The sequence below is a fragment of the Triturus cristatus genome, chromosome 6 (genome assembly GCF_964204655.1).
Source record: "Triturus cristatus chromosome 6, aTriCri1.1, whole genome shotgun sequence".
NCBI classification, from domain to species: Eukaryota; Metazoa; Chordata; class Amphibia; order Caudata; family Salamandridae; genus Triturus; species Triturus cristatus.
In genome coordinates this window covers 1076936187-1076957002 of record NC_140589.1, presented here as the reverse complement: position 1 = coordinate 1076957002, position 20816 = coordinate 1076936187, and the positions used below count along the sequence as shown (strand labels likewise).

At 44.2% G+C, this 20816-nt stretch overlaps 1 protein-coding gene across 2 annotated transcripts in view; it reads left to right on the top strand.

Moving 5' to 3' along the window:
- LOC146821011 (uncharacterized) overlaps window positions 1-20816 on the top strand; it is a 640227-nt gene that overhangs the window by 280426 nt on the left and 338985 nt on the right. The gene's annotated exons all lie outside the window — the stretch shown is intronic.

Below are 20816 nucleotides of genomic sequence, written 5' to 3'. Positions count from 1 at the left end.
CTCTGAGACCATCGGGTAATGTTCGCGCTATATAAAATCACAATAAATAAATAAACAAATAAAAAAGTAGCAGGCGTGTGGAGACAGAAACATTGCTGCTTGTTACAGAAAAGTAATTCTAGACGATGGGGGTGGGGCGCTGAAGGAGGAAAGGTTTGTGGGTTGAATGAAGAAAGACACAGGACATCAGACCTGATATTGCACAAAACATATGATATTTGTGTCCACTAGCTACCAGGTGAACAATGTGAGCCACACTTTATTGGTGTCATATATGTAAACAATTTAAACAGATGCAGTCAGTTTCAATCCTATGAAGATAACCTGCAGATGCTGTTCCCTGCTGCAACCAGGGGCATGTTATGATGTGCACTCGAGCACACAAGGCGGGTGATGACAGAAACATTTCTGCACACGCCATAAGAAGGAAATGTAGGTATGCTAAAAAACAAATAGAAGCAGATAGCATATAGCCAAACAGGACTTCTGGTGATGAAGCACAGGCAGAAGAGGAGAGAATGTGGGACGAACACTAGCGGTCCAAGCACCCAGGTAGCAGTACTGTAGGTTCCAGTGCACTCATTATCACATTCTCTTTCTAAAGCATACAGCAATACGGCAGGTTTGAGAGTGCTTTTCATTTAGTGCTCTCAAGCACACACATGGCAGCACTGCCGGTTGCAGAGCACTCACATTCTTGCACACTTTCTGTGAAACATACAGCAATATGGCAGGCTCTAGAGTCCTTCAGACCAGGCGAAGAGTGAATCTACTGTAATTTCGTTACAAGGACTCACATGACTGGAACATAGTGCTTGCAGGCGAAAGGTTTAAACGTATGCAATCTCCCATTTTAACCCATGGGCAGTGACCGAAGTAAAGAACTCCCAAAACAAGAATACACATGAAACGAGGTGTCCCGGCCTAGTAGAGAAATGGAATTATGCGGCAGGGTTGACTGACTTATGGGGCTAGAAACGGAAAATTATGTAGGATAATGAGGCAGGTTTTGTGATGGTATTTTTAAAAGATTGTGTCATTTTTATGTGTTAACACTGTTTTGCCAAATATTTCAACTGTTTAGCACCATTTAAACACCCAAATATAGCAATATACAACTGAAAGATTACAATTTAACCTTTGCACAGGGCCCTCCAAGGAGCTGCACTGAAAATAGGGGGACAGGCAGAGAAAGGGGGGCATATTTTACTTGAGCCCCATAAGGAATGCATTCTTTTAAGGTCTCTTATCCTAAGTGAAACATCCCTGGCCCACTTCCTTTTGCTAGCAAGAATTTCTTCCCAGCATACTTTGGAAACCTTTAAAGCTTCATTAGCTAGAGATGGCTTATTGAGAAACCTCAAAATGCGGGAATTAGCCTGCAGATCCCAGGGAACCAAATTCAATTCCCTCCTTATACTTTGTTCTTAGAAAGATCAAATGTGCCCCTCTAGATGCCCACATCGATGCCAGCACCAACAGAAGCAAAGAAATCTTCTCCATTGTGAGATATCTCACCTTCCCATTGACCGGCTCCAACTCCATCACTCCTAGCAGGACCTCTGCAATAGTCTCTCTCAATTATTCAGCAACAGAATCACTGCCCTTTACAGTACCTTGAGCCCACAAACAGACCCAACAGACCTTGCCAAACGCCTCCCAATCTTATACAATCTTATACAAAGAACCAGTTCTAACCACATTGCCCAACATCACCCTGAAGAAACCACTGCCACCATTAAGTCCATCCACTCAGGGACCCCAACAGACCCCTGCCCCCACCACACCTACTCCAGAGGACAGAAACCCATCAGTGCTATGCTCACATCCATTCTGGATGCCTCCACCTCTTCAGTGACCTTCCCAGATGCTTGGAAATACACAACTGTCCTGCCATTGCTGAAGAAACCCTCTTCAGCGCTATCCACCAACAGACCAATTTCTCTGCTACCTTCGCCGCTGAGGTCTTAGAGAAATTCATCAACAGAGACCTTGCCAAATACTTTAGCGACCACCAACTACTCAACAACATTCAGTCTGCTTACAGACCCACATGCAAGCTGAACTATGGACAAACCCAGAAATCTTCAGACCATTCAGAACTCAGTGGCCAGGAACACTCTCAACCTCCCACACCACTCTAACATTACACCACACCTGAAGGATCTGCACTGGCTCCCCATTCACAAATGACCACAATTCAAAATCCTCTCCCACATTTTCAAGGCACTACCTAACACTAGCTCAGCATACCTTAACAATTGCAACTGTTTTCACAAACCTTAAAGACGCCGTACAGAAAACCAGATACTACACATAAGAGCCTCCCCACTTCTTGAATTCTGCAGGAAGCTGAAGTCTTTTCGAGTAGTCCCACTAGGCCCTAGGTGTAACTAGACTCACACCTACTCAGTGCCAGGATACCCTCCCAGGTGATGGTGCACTCTACAAATCTGCATAACATAACAAGGACATATCTCATACTGCTCAAGATCACTTAAGGCGGGATTGGATATGGATGCAGCTTGGATAGTATTTCTGATAGTTACGATTTTATTTTGAAAAAAGGCTGGCCACCTTTTCACATATAGCAATAGAAATGGCTTGTAGTCATTTGTTAGCTCAGTGGATTTTTTACCTCTTTACTGATTCTAATAAATTGTTCGGACATATCAGAGCCATTCCAGATGCACTGAGAGAAAATACTTTTTGTGGGATTACTTAATTTGATATTTGTATTCTTTAGCTTTTTTAGTACAGATGAACTTAAATTCCTAAGATTATGATCGTTCCAACTGGTGAAATTACATTTTTCTGCTGCAAGTTCTTGTGTAAAGCAAGATTGCTTTTTGGTTTCATATTTCAAACTATAATTTTAGGAGTTAGAAGTAGTTAATTGTAGTTATAATATTTATTTGATTTTAGGAATAAAATCATAAAAGACAAGTCAGATAAAAAAAGCAGAAATTGACATCCACATATTCACACTTGCTTTAAAACCCCAGAAAGATAACATATGAGAAAGAAACATACTGTAGGTGAGTTTAAAACTGTAAATACAGTAGAGTCGGCCTGACTTCAGTAAAATTCATTGATTTTAAAATTGGTTGCAAAAACGTATGTTATAAGTTATGATGTTTTGAACTAGTCATAACAATATGTAATGTGTCATTGACCGAGTCGTTGTCACAGTAACATAGGGGCAATTCCAAATCCTTGAGACAGCCATGATTAAAGGAAACTAATTGCGGGAATAAATTCAACCTAAAATATATCAGTAAGCATAGCTGATGACGTGTCATGTTCCAAGTCAAATAGGATTCTGAATTGCTAAACAGTTTTCACTAAAATCGCATGACGCATGAGAGTTTCAATATTGCAGAGTCCTCCCGGTCCGCTGCCATCTTATCCATAAATGCTGCTACAACCCATTTGTGATCAGAGTTAATTTTGCCACTGGGATCAGCATAAAAATCGGGCCTTCCTAAAGACATCATAATATGGGAGATGTAAGCGAGCCACAGAATCAGAGAGGGTTTATCCAATTCAGTAAGCCCTGCAAGATTAATCTATTAAAACCAAGTTCCTCCTTTGTCCAGATTGAAAGCCAAAGTTTTTTTTTTTTTTAAATCTGTTTATTAACATAGCTCAATAATCCACATTTCCATTAAATACTTGCAGTAGTATACAGTGAGCTTATACTTCTTCAACAATAGGAAGTTCAGTCACGAGGCAATAGGTGATCATAACAACCACAGTAGAAACAGTGCCCGAAAGCCAAAGTTTTAAGATGCAAAGCCAGAGCTGGTCAATGATGTAACCTAATCCCAGTTCTTCATGGATGATTTCATAGGGTACACTTTGTGGGACTCCCAGAAGGCCTGTTTAAATTTTATTTTCTGCTACTTGAATCGAGCGACCGGGCCATAGCCTCATCCACTGCCATAACTCACTAGTGGTACACACTTAGCCCTCAAAATTTCCAAGGCAGATTTTATGTGGGTTGGTCCAAGCCGGTGTGAAAAATCACCAATGCTAAACGTCGCTCTGTTAAAAGACATCACATTCTGAGTTGTAAGTGGGAGCCAGTTTAGACCAGAGTCCAACTGAACCCCTAAATATCTGAACTTATCTACCTGACTAAGGTGATGTCCATCTACTACAAATTTCATGGTTTTCGTTTGGGGCGGACTGAACTTCATTACATGTCAATTCGAGAAGTTGGTAGGAAGGTCATGGCTAATCCTAAAATCAATAAAAAGGTTAGGAAGTCTATGTAATCCCTGTGCTGTTCTGGCAATTAAAACTGTGTCATCTGCGTGAAGCAGGGCCTATATAGAATGACCTCCTACTTTGGGGACATCCATACCCGGGTCTGTCAGAGCTTGTTCAATTTGATTAATATAAAAGATAAATAAAAATGTTACTATCATACAGCCCTGACAAACCCCAGTTTAAAGTGCTCAGTGCAAGGACCATACCTGACACTAGCTGAGTGATCTTTGTGTAAATCATACAGAAAATAGATGATTGAGAGTCTACTCCCATCTGAGCCATCATTGACCATAGTTCGGAACGATTAACCCTGTCGAAGGCAGAGCTGAGGTCAATGAAGGCCAAATGAATCGCCCTCTTCTTGACCTAAGTATACTTACAAATCAGTAGGTAAAGATGCAGATTTTGCTTGATGGTACCCCGACCTGGCCTGACCCCATACTGTAGGTTGGATAGAAAGCCTCTCTCCTCCGCCTAGCCTGAGAGATGGTCTAGTAAGATCCGACCAATAATTTTCACCTCGGAGTCAATCAGAGAAATGGGCCCGAAGCAAGCAGGGTCTGATCTATTGCCCTTTTTATGTCTTGGCAAGATCTATTGTCCTCAGTTTTGTGTTCGGAAGGGGGACAGAAGCTGTGCACACGTAAAAGCACGCGTGCGGCTCGCGGCATTTTAGCAGTAACGCACTTTCCCTCCTGTGCATGCGTCGGACAGGACAGGAGATGTGCACACGTACGTGCACGCATTCGGCTTGTGCGTTTTAGCATTAACGCACTTTCCCTCCCTTCCCCTGTCGGCTCCAGATCACATCGCTTTCCGTTGTTTGGGTATCTATTCGAATTGCCCCGGCGGTAAACAATAATACTGCACAGGAGCCTTCTCACAATGGCACAGCCCCTTTACTCCCATTACAGTCAGCTCTATGTCACCCTTGATGGGCCACGCACTGGCCACACTACCATTTTGTGACGGCCAAAGAATTAGGAGATTCCCCTGCCCACTGGAGCACAAACACTACCTCTAGCACTATTCTTCATGGTGCTTTGCTCAGTAAGAACCTGATTTACTGCACTGTGAACCTCTTTGTGTGTTCGCATTAAGGGTGTTGGCTAGACTGAACTGTTTCCTAGTCATTATCGTTGCTTACCCTCTTCCTCGCTGTAAGCCATTCTCGCTAATGCAGTGGAGTTTTTTCTGGGGTCGCGAGCTATCAAGCACTAATCTGATTGCTTTAACAATTGTCTACTGCGTCACTAGATCAGGCATGAATACTAATGGCAACCGCCAGTCCTGTGCCCACTCTAGGCAGCACATTTCCAGGAATCTGCTGGCACGAGCCAACTTTCATGCTGCACGAATAAGTCACGAGCACCACACTGAAGCATGCAAGTGTCTGAATTCCGGGATGTAGGGATGGGAGAGCTTAAAAGATTTGCCTAAACTTGATGATACTGTCCGATCTGAAACCAAAAATAGGTCCTGGCAAAAAGTTTAAACCAGCTTCACACTGCAGGAGGCCGCTGCTAGAATGGGACCATAGAGGCATGGCAGCCCACCCACCTCCGAAAGTAGCCCCTGAGCCTGCAGCCTACCAGTCTAGCCCTGATTAAGCCTCCCTGCAGCGATGCTGCCTCCTTGATAGTAATTCACATCATAGTGTTAGGTATTTGACTAGTACTAAGCCACACACAAGAGCGATGTAGCGCTGTACAATGTCACCATGAAACCGGACTAAACCTTGGGACAGCAATAAACTTTGCAATGTTTTGAATAGTAAGGGCTGATTCCCGATGCTATTTGTGCTAGCAAGTTTAGATTCCACGCACAACTGGAATTTTTTCATGGATGTAAAACCACATGTCGTCCTCAAAATGTGGTTTTACCGCTGTAAAAGCATTGACTTACACAAATAATTTTGTGTGAGTAAGTCTACTTCCAGAAGTGAGACGTAATTGGGTCAACATCCACATGTGCCTACGGTGGTGCGACCGACCCCGTAAGGGGCATTGTCATTTGCAATGTCAATAGCTCAAACTCGCGTAAATGCGAGACCTATTGCATTGCAAATGCTTGTTAAAAACAGGGACTATTATTTATTGAGACCAAGTTAGTGAAAGGCGTCCGTAGGCTACTGAGTTTAAATGCAACTTTAACAAGGGGGCCCACAGCTCTATATAAGATTTAAAAAGAACCCCGTCAGGCCCGGGGTCTTTGTTTGATGGTAGTCAAGAAATGTCCAATGTGACCTCAGATAGTTGGAAAACAATTAGCTGATCACTCCACATGTCCTTCGGTTCCCCGATCCTCATCTTCTGAGCTATAGATGGTCTTAAAGTGATCAACCCAAGCTTGTGATGTGATAGTACAAGTTTGGTTAGAAAGATGATCGTTGCTAAAAAGAGGACAGTTTTCCACTCACCAGAAAGCAGTACTGATTCACTGCAAGCTAGCAGTTCATAACTTATCCTAGGCCTCATCTTTGAGCCAGGGGTTACGATCCTTACAAGCCAATCTATAATCAGCCCTAGCTCTTTTTACCTTCTCCTGGCACCGAGGCGTCACATGCAAAAGGTTCCATAGATCCTTATGGGCTTTAGAACACCGTCCATCAAACCATCTTACTTCATAGGTCACAGGGGATGCACCTGCTTTACAGAGGGCTGTTTTAATGAACTACTGATGTTTAGAAAGCACTTTGTGATACCCTGAGCCGACTCTTCTTTTGACAAACAGGAATAAAAATCAGCTCGACAAGTGGAAAACAAATTTTGTACAAAAACTGTGGAAACAATAGAAGCCCACAACACCCTCCATTCCTGATCAGTCAGAGTGATTGGCTCCTTATATAATGATTACTCAAGTTGTGCCTTAATACTTTAAATTCTAAAAGAACTGAGGATAAACAGAAAGAGACAAAAATATAATCAATTACAGAACTCTGCCCCCCTTAAATGTTGGTGTTCTCTCAGATGAGTTCACCCGATTGGGGTCCATTAAGTTAATCAGGTTAAGCCCAGCAATTAAACTGTTAGCAATGCCACCTTGGCGAGTATGTTTAAAATGCACCTGGTCAATAAATAGGTGCTCATAGTCTACGTCTTTTTATTCGGGCATAAATAACAAGGATGTAAATTAAAGTCCCCCGTTAACATGATCACAGTAAATGGGGGTTCAGATTGAAAAAAGTCATCAATAAATACTTTAAGGCTGGTGACAGGATCCGGTTCATTCTTCAATCTGACTGCATTATAAAAGTTGATAAGAAGCAATCTACACTTATTAGTGAATAATAAATGGGTACCGAGAATGGTCTTTAAAATTAGACTTCAAAACCACTACTTTACAACTGAGATCTAGATTTACTAAGGTGGTAAGGCCTCCACTGGCGGAACGAGTTGCTGATACTGAGTATGAGGTAAAACCATCCATGTGTAAGCACCCCTTTACGTCCCACGTTTCCTGCAAACAAATAATGTCAAAATTCGTCATCATGCTCAACCATCCATCGTCTGAGAGCTTGCTCAGGACCCCAGCTATATTCTAAGAGTCCCATATCTGAAGATCTCAGGTGCCACACTCAGGGCAATAGCAATAAGGGCAGTGACCAGTTTATAAGACTTTTCCAGCTCTCTCAAAGGTGAAAAATGGTTACTAAGTTGGAGAGTTGCAATGCTATTGTTTCAAGGGAGATTTGCCAAGTCGTTGCGCAACTTGTTCTGGTTCGTGCACCAGCCTCTCCTGTCAAACATTTCGAGGTTGAGCAGCGGGTAAAAAAATCCAGAGAAAGAGCAGATATATGGTCCATTGATGCATCTTTTCCCCCCAATGCGCGTAAAATAATGTCAGCTCACGTGGCATTGTTGAAATTGACTATTATGCAGTCACCCAGAGATGTTTTTTGAGACTGACCAATCCAGCCCACCCTACGAACCATTAAGATCTCTTCTGCCAGGATCTGAGATAGAGGCTGGTATACATTCACCCTGGTTGCCAGCCAATGAACTACTTTATTCTTGAGTTGAATGCAGTTTTCCTGGACGTCCTTCCTTAAAGGAAGCACGTCCACCATTATAAGGATTTATGGGGTGACCGCAGGGGGGAGCAGGATGGTGGTTTTGCAGGGGTGATCTACCAAGGAAACTTTAAAGGATGTACGGGGTAGCTGCCATTACAGGGTTGGTGTAATTGCTTTGGCCAGACAGCTGGGCAGAAACAGGAGCTGACCGACAAGTTACATCGCCATTTTAGGAGATGGAATAGTTTGAAGATGTAAGCAGGCATTTGAATGTAAGGGTGATGGAGCCCTGTGTGTGTCCTGGGACTGGAAGGATACTCTGTCACCCAGATTACCAGTAGGATCGCTTGTAGAGATTCTAGCTCCAATTTTAGGTGTAATACTCGAGGGAAGATTACTGGGCCGATTTTTAATGTGCAATTGGAGATTATCCACAGACCCTTTGAGAGTTCCACTATCTGCTCCAGTGCAGTAATATGCGTGCCGAAGGCGTTTAAAGCTGAAGAAATCTTACATTCCAGGTTGCCAATGAGTTCCACAAGGAGACTCTCCGTTTTATCCTGCCCTGGGGCTGCATAAATTGTGTGCGCTGGTTTAGCTGGGTCTTCCTAGGGCCGGTAGTGGACTTCCTAGTTGGTTTGATAAAGTAAAGCTGTCCCGGATTTGTTGTTTTGCGCCAGGCACCCATTTTTTGGATGTTGTCAGAACACTTATTTGTGGTGTCGCTATCGTTAGTATGGTGGGCCTTGGTGTTTGGGGGATTAGACATCGGGACTTGAAGGAAAAATAGAGGTATAAGAGGGGCGCTGGTGGGGGCAGTGGCAGGACTATCAACCCCTTCACTTTCTCTGTCTTTGTCTTGTATTATGGCATGATGTTTGACTGCCAACTCAATGTCAGCACTAGTGATCTCATTTGAGAGCACCCCACGGCCTTGTTTAAAAAGGGCAATGGTCTTGCCAGCTCTGGGTCTTTTCTCTGTCCCATTGGAGGTCTCCGCATTTCTCTTCCCCATACTAATAGATCTGATTTTAACAAAAATACAGGGCCGTACTTAAAGGATCAGGCAGAAAAATACCACTCCAAAAAGCAAGAAGGCCGCAAAGTTATAGAATTAATTTAAGTTGAAAGCTCAACTACCACCTCCAGTATGGCGCTATAATCAAGATGTAAGAGGCGGGCCCAGTCCAGTCTCTTCTAGGCGATGACAGGTGCAGGAAGGGCCCGGGCGCTGCCCGCGTGCGTCCTGTGCTGGGGGATCTGCAGCAGCAGTTTAAGCGCCTCCGGGCGCAGCGGTGATGTGACCACAGGACTGGCGAGTCTGGGGAATGCAGTCCTCTCCCCCAACATGGTCCGCAGTGGGCTTTCCAAGGAGCGGGACCCGCAACAGCAGTTTAAGCACCTCTGGTTGAGGTGGTGACATGAGCACAGGACCGGGGAGTCTGGGGATGGGGAATGCAGTCCTCTTCCCCCAGTACGGTCCGCAGCGAGCTTCCCGAGGAGCTGGACCTGCAACAGCAGCTTAAGCGCCTCCTGGCGTGGCTGTGACGTGACTCAGGACTTGGGAGTCTGGGGAATGTAGTCCTGTCCTCCAACACGGTCTGCAGCGGAAGTAGAGGTAAATTTAAAGCCTAAAGTAGAGAATGATTGAATTACTTTAAATTCATATTTGGTTCAGGCCTAAGGCTATAGGATAATGAATCAATAAATCTATCTTTTATCAAAGGGACTGTATGCTCAGGTGAAAACTGAGACCACAATCTTTCTATCATTTTTAATATAGGAGCTGATCTACATAAAGTTTTTGGCAGTGTAATGGAGAATAGGAAAATATGATGGTCCATCCATATCTAAAGAACTGATGTGTTCACTATGACTTCATTAAAATTAGAAATGAGATTAAGAAGATGACCTGCCTGGGAAAAAGGTTTAGGAAAGATATATTAGAGTAAAGACTTCCAAACTTTTTTTTTATTGTTATTTCCACAATTACATACAGCAGTAATTAGACAATGACCAAGTTGTAAAGTGTACTTACAGCATGACATATAGCATAGATTATAAAGAGCACTGGTTAGAAGACCGACACAATAATTGTATAAAGACAGTGTAGTATGAGAGGTTTCTTCATAAACAAAATATCTGACCTCCATGGGCCCATAACCTGCAGAATAACTTACAAAGAATAATGCACATTCTATAACGTAATAGCAGTTGGTTCCTATATATTGAAAGAAATGTATATTCTAGGAAACAAATCAGTATACATCCCACACACTTCAGCGGAGGTCCACCTACATAGGACACAGTATTACAGTTCAGGCTCTTCATTATTCATTATTCATCTCTCCCTCCACAGCACTCTCCACATTAATAATAGTACTTAAATAAGTCTGATGTGGTCCCCATATATCCTTCGTGTGACTGCATACTGGAAGTAGTTCTCTATAAACATCCGATTGGATGCTGCAGTATGTCATATCATTATGCCATCCTTTAATCTTTGGAGTCGGGCTGAGCGCCCATCAAATCATTATCCTATGACGCGCCAGCAATGAGCATATCACCACTAGCCCTCTATCCATGACGCTCACATTCCTATCATACCCCAATAAGTCCAGTAATAAGTCTGTGTCTGCTATTTAACTAAACCGATTTTATGACCGAACAGCAATGTTGCCATTGTTTATCCGGGATGTTAATGTCCAGATAATTTTTTCAATCTTGCCTTGCTTTCGTTAGGCCAGGTCTAGGTTCTTCTTGTGTACATGCATATATTCTAGCTACTATATGTATGGGGGTAAGAGATTGTAAGAGAGGATAGAGCGCGTGACTCCAAAGGCTCCTGTAAATCGTCTCTCAGAAGGTTACTCACAGTCTGTTTAGTTCTATAATAACTGAACTGTGTTAACGCGGTGGGTGTAGCATCAGGGCCACAGATCTGGTACCAACTGTGCATCACTCCATTTTCGAAAAAATCTCACATAGTATGAATACCCAGGGTTCCCAGTGTTCATGCTGCGCCCTTCTCTTCTCCAAGCGGGAAACCATAGACACCAGGGCGATGGAGTGTAAGTTGAGTACAGTTGGGCATCCGCTTGGCGCTCCAGGAGATTCGTCCGGGAGCAACTTGTGACATTCAAGGAATCAAACATGTGATAACGGCACACAGGTTTACGAAAAAGCACCTGTGGTGACGATAAGAGAGCTGCTGCTGCTCGCTCCAGCCTTAAGTGAAGAATATCTCTTGGTCGATGTATCCAGTAATGCACAAAACTACATTGTGTCGCCGTAAAGTAGATTTCAAGATCAGGAACATTTAGTTCACCCATATCATAAGGCAATATAAGAGTCTCCCAATGCACCGGAGGCTGTCTCCCAGCCCAGGGCGGTCAAATCTTGTGCGCCCTTGGAGTGCCCCAGAGTGAATGAGAAAGAAAAAGTGGGATGTTCGTAAACAGGAGTATAAAGTGAGGGATAACCACCATGTTCATAAGAGCCGCCCGACCAGCTAGTGTCAACAGCAATTTTATCCATTGATCTATCGCTTCTGTTTTTGTATCGCCTTGCCATAGTTCTCTAAGACTTCTGTAAGCATCTAAGGGACAGCCTTTGGGAACTTTTAACTATAGGTTTAGTTCTCCTAACAATATTAGATTTTGTTTATTTAGGTATAGATTGCCAATTATATCTATTATTAAAGACAGTGTATTGGAAGGTACCTGGGAAGGGCAATAAAGCAGTAGATAATATATTAATATCTTGTTAATTTAACATGATGCAATTACATTTTTGCAGTAGATTTTCGAAGGAGAGGATTCCTGTGTGAGCTGCAGTGTATTGTGAACAAATGTATGCTACCTGACCAACTCATCAATAAATGAGTTAGTAGGTGCGGTGATCCAAGTTTCAGTCAAATGAAGTATGTATAAATTGTATTGTTTGAATAAGGTATAGATTGGGTTTCTGTGGGCAATAGGGAATTGCACATTGCAGAGTATGGCTCGAACTGAATTGTCTTTAATTGGCAGTCAGTTCAGTTCAGTTCATACGTCTTTATTTCGATATTTCATCATAAAAGACAGTCTATAAAAGAAAAATTTAATACATACACCATAGATCATAAAAAACTGTTTAAACAGTTAAAACCAACTGTTTATAATCATAAAACATTTCATAAAAGATTATTAAACCTCATTTCAAGACGTATTTACAACTTTAAATTTGTACACATATAATTTAAAAATTATCATGGTACATTAGACCTATCTAGCTCTAATAATCCATGCCCACCCTAAAAATTTCGCCACGCCAATAATGATAATCTCTGTAGTATTAAATCTTAATTCCCATAATGCATCTGCACACCGCCTGGAGTTCAACCGTTTGCAGATAGGCGTTAGCCATTTACACCTTGGCGCCGAGTAGGCAGGAGAGGCAAAGAAAAAGTGACCAACACTTTCCCTGTTTTCCTTACACCATGGACAGTATTCATTTGACTGGCCTTTCCACTTTTTAGTAAAAGATCTCAGGGGTAAAGACCCCACTCTAAACTGATGATATAATTTTCTATCTAGGCTCCTCGTAATTACATCCCAGTAATCCTCCATATGGGGATCCAGCTTATGTACTAGGAACTGACCCGTTAGTGTAATCGAGTCCGATTGCGAGACTAATTGTTGTTTTACAGTTGCCCAGTATAGCATTTTAAAGTCTTTGGTAGAGGGAAAGGCATTTGTGCCCGGGTCAGACCACAGTAAACTAAGTCCCATATTATCCAAGATTGTCCTTACTTCTCTAAACCAGGGAATTTTTGCATAACCCGAAATGGATCTTACATCTTGAATTTCCTTAGCAAATAGGGCCAGTTCTGGCGTGGTCCAAATACGTCTCCATAATGCTACCAACCGGTACCGTGCTTGTTCCTTAACTGTTTTACAACCCATATCCAACAATAAGGGTTTAATTGGTGTGGATTGGGGTAAACTAACCAAATTGCGTAGGAATTTGTTTTGTATTCTATCCAGAGGAGTTAAATCCTTATATCCCCAGAGATCAGCACCATACAATATGGCAGAACTAATCCTTGCATTATATATTTTTAGGGCTGGCATTACCCTTTTAGTCAGCGATTTTCGCTGCTCCTGGATTAGGGTACCCGTAAGTCGAGCATATTTTAAGCAAAGAGCGTCCACCTGGGGCTGCCAACGCAGATGAGAATCTAAAATCACCCCAAGATAGGTCATGACATCCACCTGTTCAAGCTCAACCCCATTCATACTAACATGACTTTTTAAGGGTCGAGTTTTAGTTAGTACCATAAATTTAGTTTTGCTCACATTAACCTGCAGATCATTTAGTTTACAAAAATCCTCAAATCTATTAATCGCTGTCTGTAGACCCTTACGAGTCTTAGAGAGGATTAACGTATCATCTGCAAAAATGAGCAAGGGGAACTTAGTACCACCCAAAATTGGGGCATCAGTGGGGGTTTCAGAAAAGAAACGAACCACTTGATTAATAAATAACAAAAATAAAGTGGGTGCCAGGACACACCCCTGGCGAACTCCACGAGTAACAGGAAAACTATCCGTCACCTGACCCTGTCTCCCCCACCTAACCCTAGCAAAGTTGCCCATGTGTAGTCTTATCACTAATTCGAGAAGGTCCTGCGGCATCCCTATATCACCTAGCATGGCCCATAACTTTGCCCTGGGCACAAGGTCGAAAGCGGACTTAAGGTCCACAAAGGCAGCATATATAGTTCCTCCACCCAGTAGCACTACTTTCCAGTATATCTGGATAAATCTGAATACTTGGTCAATAGTGCTGATACTAGACCTAAAACCCGCTTGCATTGGAGAGAGAATACTCTCATTCTCCATCCATATCTGAATTTTCGCAAGGATCATCCTGGCTACAACTTTCTGTAGGGCGTCTATAAGGCTAATTTCCACCCCTTTCCATGAATCAGGAATCCTGGCCCCACTGGCAATGGCGTTGGCAATCTTCGTAATATAAGCGATCCAGATCCGCTGGTCTAATTTAAAAAGATCTGCCGGGATGCAATCCATGCCGGGTACTTTCCCCGAATGTATCAGACCCAATGCCAATTCTGTATCCTCATTCAGAAACATTAAAGATTGGGATAGTGGGTCATGCAATTGTATCGAAGTTTCCACCACATAATCAGGTACGTTCACTATTCCTTTGAACTGGGAAGAATAAAAGTCCACCCAGGCATCAGTGAGGACATGATTTTCTGGAATTTGCGAGTCTGGGTTTCTGCCCCAATTCACCACCTCCCAGAATTTAATCTGATTGGAAGATAGACAGGCCTCATAGAGGTCCTGCCAATGGGACTCATCCCACTCTCGCTTCGCCTCCCACAGAACCTTTTTATACCTCACACGGGCCTTTTTAATATCAAGGCTAACTCTAGATTTAATGACTTTATTCAAATCGCTGTGCGCCTCCCTACAGGGTTTATTATACCATTTCTGACGGGATCCCATAGCAGCACTTTTCCCAGAGTTTGCAGGTTTACAGAGTAGGACTTTTAATTTTTCAAATAGCTGGTCATGTGTGTTACTAATCTGATGTAATGTACCTATAGCGATGGGCAGATCCTGAAGTACACCCCAGGAAGAAGATACTTCCAGGGATAACTCTTGCAGCAAATCGGGGTCCTCCAAGACCCTAGGCCAACGGACCCTACGTCTATCATTAGTAAGAAGTGTCTCTGCTGTATAACACCTCGCTACATCTGTCCCACCTTGGCCAACTAAGTATTTCAAACTTAAGACTAAAGGATTGTGGTCGCTCTCTGGCCGAGCAACAACTTCCATATCATCCAGCAGAGACCAATACTCAATTATTTTTTTTTAAACCGTTTATTACAGAATCCAAAAGATATACAAAGATGGGCCTACAACCTTCAGGCCGGCCGCTAGCAGACAGAAAGAGCATATAATACAAACAGTAGAACACACGCTGCGGCAGAAGAGAGATCACAGGAGTTGAAAGAAGCGTTGGCAGCCACACCATCCGGACCCCACACAACGGTTTCATTTTTATATAAATAACGAAGAAAACAAGTCCACAAGGCAACCCACAATCGGAAACAATAGCATGTGCTCCCCTGGGGGGGACCCTACCGGTCCACAGGAATATCAAGGGGGGGGATAGGTCGGGACGGAGACAAAGTGGACTCAAGCCCAGAACCAGGAAGACAAGCAGGCTATGGAGACGGGGCCGGTGACGGATCAGGCGCCAGCGGCGGGGTACAGATTCCCCCACGGTAGGCGTTCCAGGGGCCCCACACTTTCACCCATTTCCCAGGCTTACCTCTCACAACATACACCACCTTTTCCCGAAACATACACCAATCCATGTTGTCCTTCCACGCCGAGACAGTCGGTGACCTCTGGGAACCCCACAATTGCGCAATATCACGCTTGGCCACCATATATCCCAGAGTCACCCACCACGTCTGCGGCACTGAGTAGTCGGTTGGCTCCCACACATTCAGGAGACATCTCCTCGCCTCGGGCAGCAGCGGCACATGCGTAACTGCCTGCAAGACCTCGTGCACACCACGCCAGAATCGCGCCACCTCCGGGCATTCCCACAATATATGGAGAAAGGTCCCCAAAGAACCACACCCACGCTTACACAACCCGTCCACAGCATAGCCCATACGCATCAGACTCGGCCCCGTAACATAGACCCTATGGAGTATCTTGAGCTGGACGAAGCGAAGGCGAGCCGGTATGGCCACCTCTTTCGGGGAGGCCACCGCAGACACCCAGTCCTCGTCATCCAGCTCCAATCCATCAGCCCCCCACGCCTCACGAAGGCCAGCCAGCAGTCCCGAGCGATCATTGATGAGTTTTTTGTAAATTAATGAAATCGTGGCGTCCGGTACATGCCCATCTAGCACTCTATCCTCCAGAGGGGAGTACTCCGGGATGGAGGCAACGTCCGGGAATACGGAGCACAACGCATGACGGATCTGCATATACCGAAAGTACTCCCTGTCTTGCAACTGGAATTCCGTCTGCAGCACATCGAACGTTTTGAATCCGCCCCTCGTCCAGAGATCGCCCACCCTGCTGATGCCTATCATGTCCCACTTCTCAAAGCCCTTCGAGGTCCACAGGGAGCCCAGCCGCTCAGATGCGTATAGTGGCGTCGCCCGGGTCAAACGATCCTTCCACCCCATCGCCAAGTTAGCCGCGTGCCACACTCGCACCATGACCCGCGTGGGGCCCGTCAGACGTGCGTCGAGCGAGCTAGAATAAAGCGCCCGATTATAGTCGCCGCCCGGCAGTAACATTTTATCCATCTCAAAGGCCGGGTTTAGAGCGGGCCCGTAAAGGCCGTGATTTATCGCAGCCAGCTGGGAGGCCCAGTAATATCGCTTGATGTCTGGGAGGGCAACCCCCCCGTCGTACCACGGGAGCGTCAGCTTCGCCAGGGCGATACGCGGTCTACCCTCCCAGAACAGGCGGCGCAGCAAACTCTCCACCTCGCGAAAGTAGCGCGCCGGGACAACGTCCATTGTGTTCAGGAAACGCAATACTCAATTTTTAACAAAATATAGTCAATTCTGCTAGTACTGGCCCCATTATCGAAAGTTGGTTGGCCATTTTTGTCGGAAAAGGAGCGACCATTAACCGCTCTTAGCCCCCATTCCAAACACAGGCCAAGCCAGTGTAAAGCCGCCTCAGTTGCCTTTTTGATGGGATTTAGGGCCAGGACTGGAACATTCCAGACTGCATCTTCCTCCTCCCGTATATCCTGACATTCACACGTCAAGGGTTCAAATGTACAATTCAGATCCCCTGCTAATAATATGGGGTTATCCCTCCCAATTACTTCAAGGTATGAGTCCAACTCATCAATAATTGCGGGACACCTCCCCCCAGGTAGGCCACGAGCATAGATGTTTATAATAAACAAGCTCTTGTGGTCCGCCCTACTTAATTTTATTCCCAGAATATCAGGGTTCATAACTGGACCTTCCACTATCCTATAGTTATTAGTTTGCCTGGCCCATATAACTAAGCCCCCAGAGGCTCTTCCTTTTTTCCCCTGTATTGCCGGTTTAAAAAAGTTTAAGTAACCTGTCCGAAATAACGGATCAGGTGCCCAACTTTCTTGAAAAATTAAAATATCAAACCTGTCAATAAAAACTGTCCAATCCTCCGATCCTAACTTTCCCTTAAGTCCAGCAATATTCCATGATGCGATTTTCAACCCAGTGTCCTGAAATGTTAATTTTGCTTGATTCATTCCCCCCTTTACTGGGCCCCGCTCGCCCCTCTCTGCTAGCAGACAACTGACAGAGGGATATCTAGCCGCATCAATCCCACAAATCTTGTCTTTTTTCTCTTTACTCCTGCCACGATCTACTGGAACCGAGACACATAAGCTACAACTGACAGCACCATCTGCTGCTAGGTCAATATTATTAGAACCCTCACCAACTCTAACATTATTATCTGGTAGACTGACCCCACCATTATTGGGAGGAAGTCAATCAATACACTCTAGGTCAGAGAGTGGTTCAAAGCGATTGTACAAATGGGGGATAGGATAAGGGGTATAGGGTGCCAATCCATTTAGGAATCTACCCCTGGATTTACTATGATGATTAAACATAGGTATAGTAGGAGGACCCCTATTTCTTTTAGGATAGAAGTAGTTAAGGTCCAAAGTTTGCACATCACCCATCCTACCAAATCTAGGTTACCTTCGTATAAAATCCACCGCCCACGAGTCCCTGAAATTAACTATAATACAATCCCCCTCTAGCTCCTTAGGGCAATACCCCACCCATTTTACTCTTCTGACATTAAGGATTTCCGTAACAGAGGTCGGTGGGAGAGGTCTATTTTTATTCAACCAAAAGACTACTTTATTTTTGAGCTCCCTAAATGTTTCAGATTTTTCTTCTTTAACTACCGATACTCCCGTCAGAATTATTGTATATGGGGTGGCCTCGGGAGGAAGGTCAATGCAGTGGACATTCTGTTTAGGATCCTTCTTAACGGGCTCAGCAAGGGGATTCTCTTGGCTCCTCAACGTTAGGGCGCTATGGTTAGACTTTGATTTTGCCTTTACAATTCCCTTGGATTCCTTGCCAATGTTAACATCCTTAGTGTTTAAGCTTGTCGATGGTTGTATACTAGGATATTCGGCAGGAACTTGGGTTACCGGTGTGGTGCTTACGCCCGTCCCAGAATTTTTGGGGGTAATAGTTAACGTTTTAGACGTATTTTGCCTATTTGTTAATTTGTTCAGCATATCATTGTTAGCGATAACTATTTCCTCCAACGAGTCCATTTTTGCATTCATCAATCTAGTGCGTTCGAGTAGGGGTAACATAAGTGATTTAACTAATACTTCCATTCTATTTAATAAAAGTCTTTCTCATTAACTGTAGCCAACGGGCAATGTGGACTAGTGTCAGTTAATACAGGTATGGGAGAATGAGAGCTGGGATCAGCCAATGGATTCAATACTGTAGTATTAGATTTAGGGATCTTAGATATACCTCCCTTTTGAACTCTATTCACTCTTTTCCTTTTACGACGTTTAATAGTTTGGGAAACCCCCTTGGATATTTGAGGTTGAGGTGGACTACCAGTATGTAGGGCAACATCCTCCCCACTAAAAATAGAATCGCTAGAAGACAAGCCATCACCTGTTATAATTACAATGGGTTCATCCTTATTATGACATAAACCTACCGGCACTAAATCAGGATCTTGATGTTGGCTTGTGTTGGGGACTATAGCGCTCACTTTGTTAGGGGAGATCGCTGTAGCAATTCGACCCAGGGAAGAGCGCTTGCCCGTTATGAGGTCTAGGGATAGACGTTTCCCTACGAAGGCGATTTCTTTTTCTAAGATACCCGACGCTTTAATTAGGAAAGCATCAAGGGGGCCTGTTACCACCCCTGACGAAGTCTGGACCTGTACCAGTCTCTTTCCCTGAGCGTAAGGACATAATAACAAGTAAACAATATTAATTTTTTGGCTATGTACCGGGGAGAAGATATCAGTCAAAGTAAAAATAACAAAATACAATACCAAAATTAACAAACCGAGAGGGTAGGCCCAGCCCAGCCTCGGCAGCCCTCGGACGGCCTCAGACGGCCCGCCCTTTGCCCCGGCTTAGCCCGGCGACCACCCGCGCACGTCCCGCGTTGCGGGGAATTGTTTGAATTAAATGGTCCTCCCAGGAGGGGGCGTGTCCGCTGGGGAAGAGGCAGCAGGTGTGGACAGCAAGTAGCCTGCTGGGCCTGGCAGTCCCGCAGCGTGTCCTCAAAGCGACCCCGGAGTCCGGTGAACGGCGCCCGCGAAGCGGGGGTCATGAAGATTTCCCAAATGCAGGCACAGGAACCAAAGGCCAGGAGACAGGTAGGAGAGTTCAAAGAACGGCACCCGTAGAGCGAGTGGTTTCTTGGGCTTATGTAGCCAGGAGAGGGCGTGTCCGCTGGGGAAGAGGCAGCAGGTGTGGACAGCAAGTAGCCTGCTGGACCTCGCAGTCCCGCAGCGTGTCCTCAAAGCGACCCCGGAGTCCGGTGAACGGCGCCCGCGAAGCGGGGGTCGTGAAGATTTCCCAAATGCAGCACAGGAACCAAAGGCCAGGAGACAGGTAGGAGAGTTCAAAGAACGGCAGTCAATTAGAACGTTCTTTAAATTGGAATATGAAGTAGTGGAGGGACACATTACACCAGAATGAACAGTGTTGAGGAGTTCAGAAGAGGGATGGTAAAGATTTTCTGGCCTTAGGATTTAAATAGCTTTGTGGGATAGTTCTGTTTCCAAGTAAAGACAACAGTTTGTGAGTTAACTTTAATAAAACCTCACCTTTCTCAAGTGATGAATCATCTGACTGAAATTGGACAGAATCTTTGGCCCTGAGTACAGACGGTTGCAGATGGACTTGCCTTTGGCACTCCCACTGTCGCATTCACTTCGCGAGCTCACTTATATTAAACAACATCTTTCTACTCCAGGGCATCAATGTATTTTTGCAAGAAATAAAATAAAAGGGAAACATAACAATTCTCTTCAAGCCGGGAGCCAGAGGTGATGCAGATTGTATGGACCTTAGCTTAGGAAGTGTGTGTCCCACCGGTTGTGGGTTGAAAATGTGAGGAATGCATAAGAAAAAGGAGAAACTGCAAGCTGGAATATCATCATTGTATTCTCAGGATCGCATGAGTAAAATATGCCAGAATGTTTTCAATCGTAGAAACAAAATGGTAAGCTAGGTATTTGCAGTGTTAGTCCCGAACAAGAATGAAAGATGGTTTGTATTGCACTCTAGTTAATAATGCAAATTATTTGTAAATTTCCATTGCATCTGTTGTACCTAGAACCAAATCATGAGCAAGGTAGGTTCAATATGCTTTATATTTTTCCTGTATACAAAATGATGTATCTATAGATTTTATAAGCTGGTGTAATTAGATAATGTCTCTTGATACTATTTGTGTTTCCTTAGACGT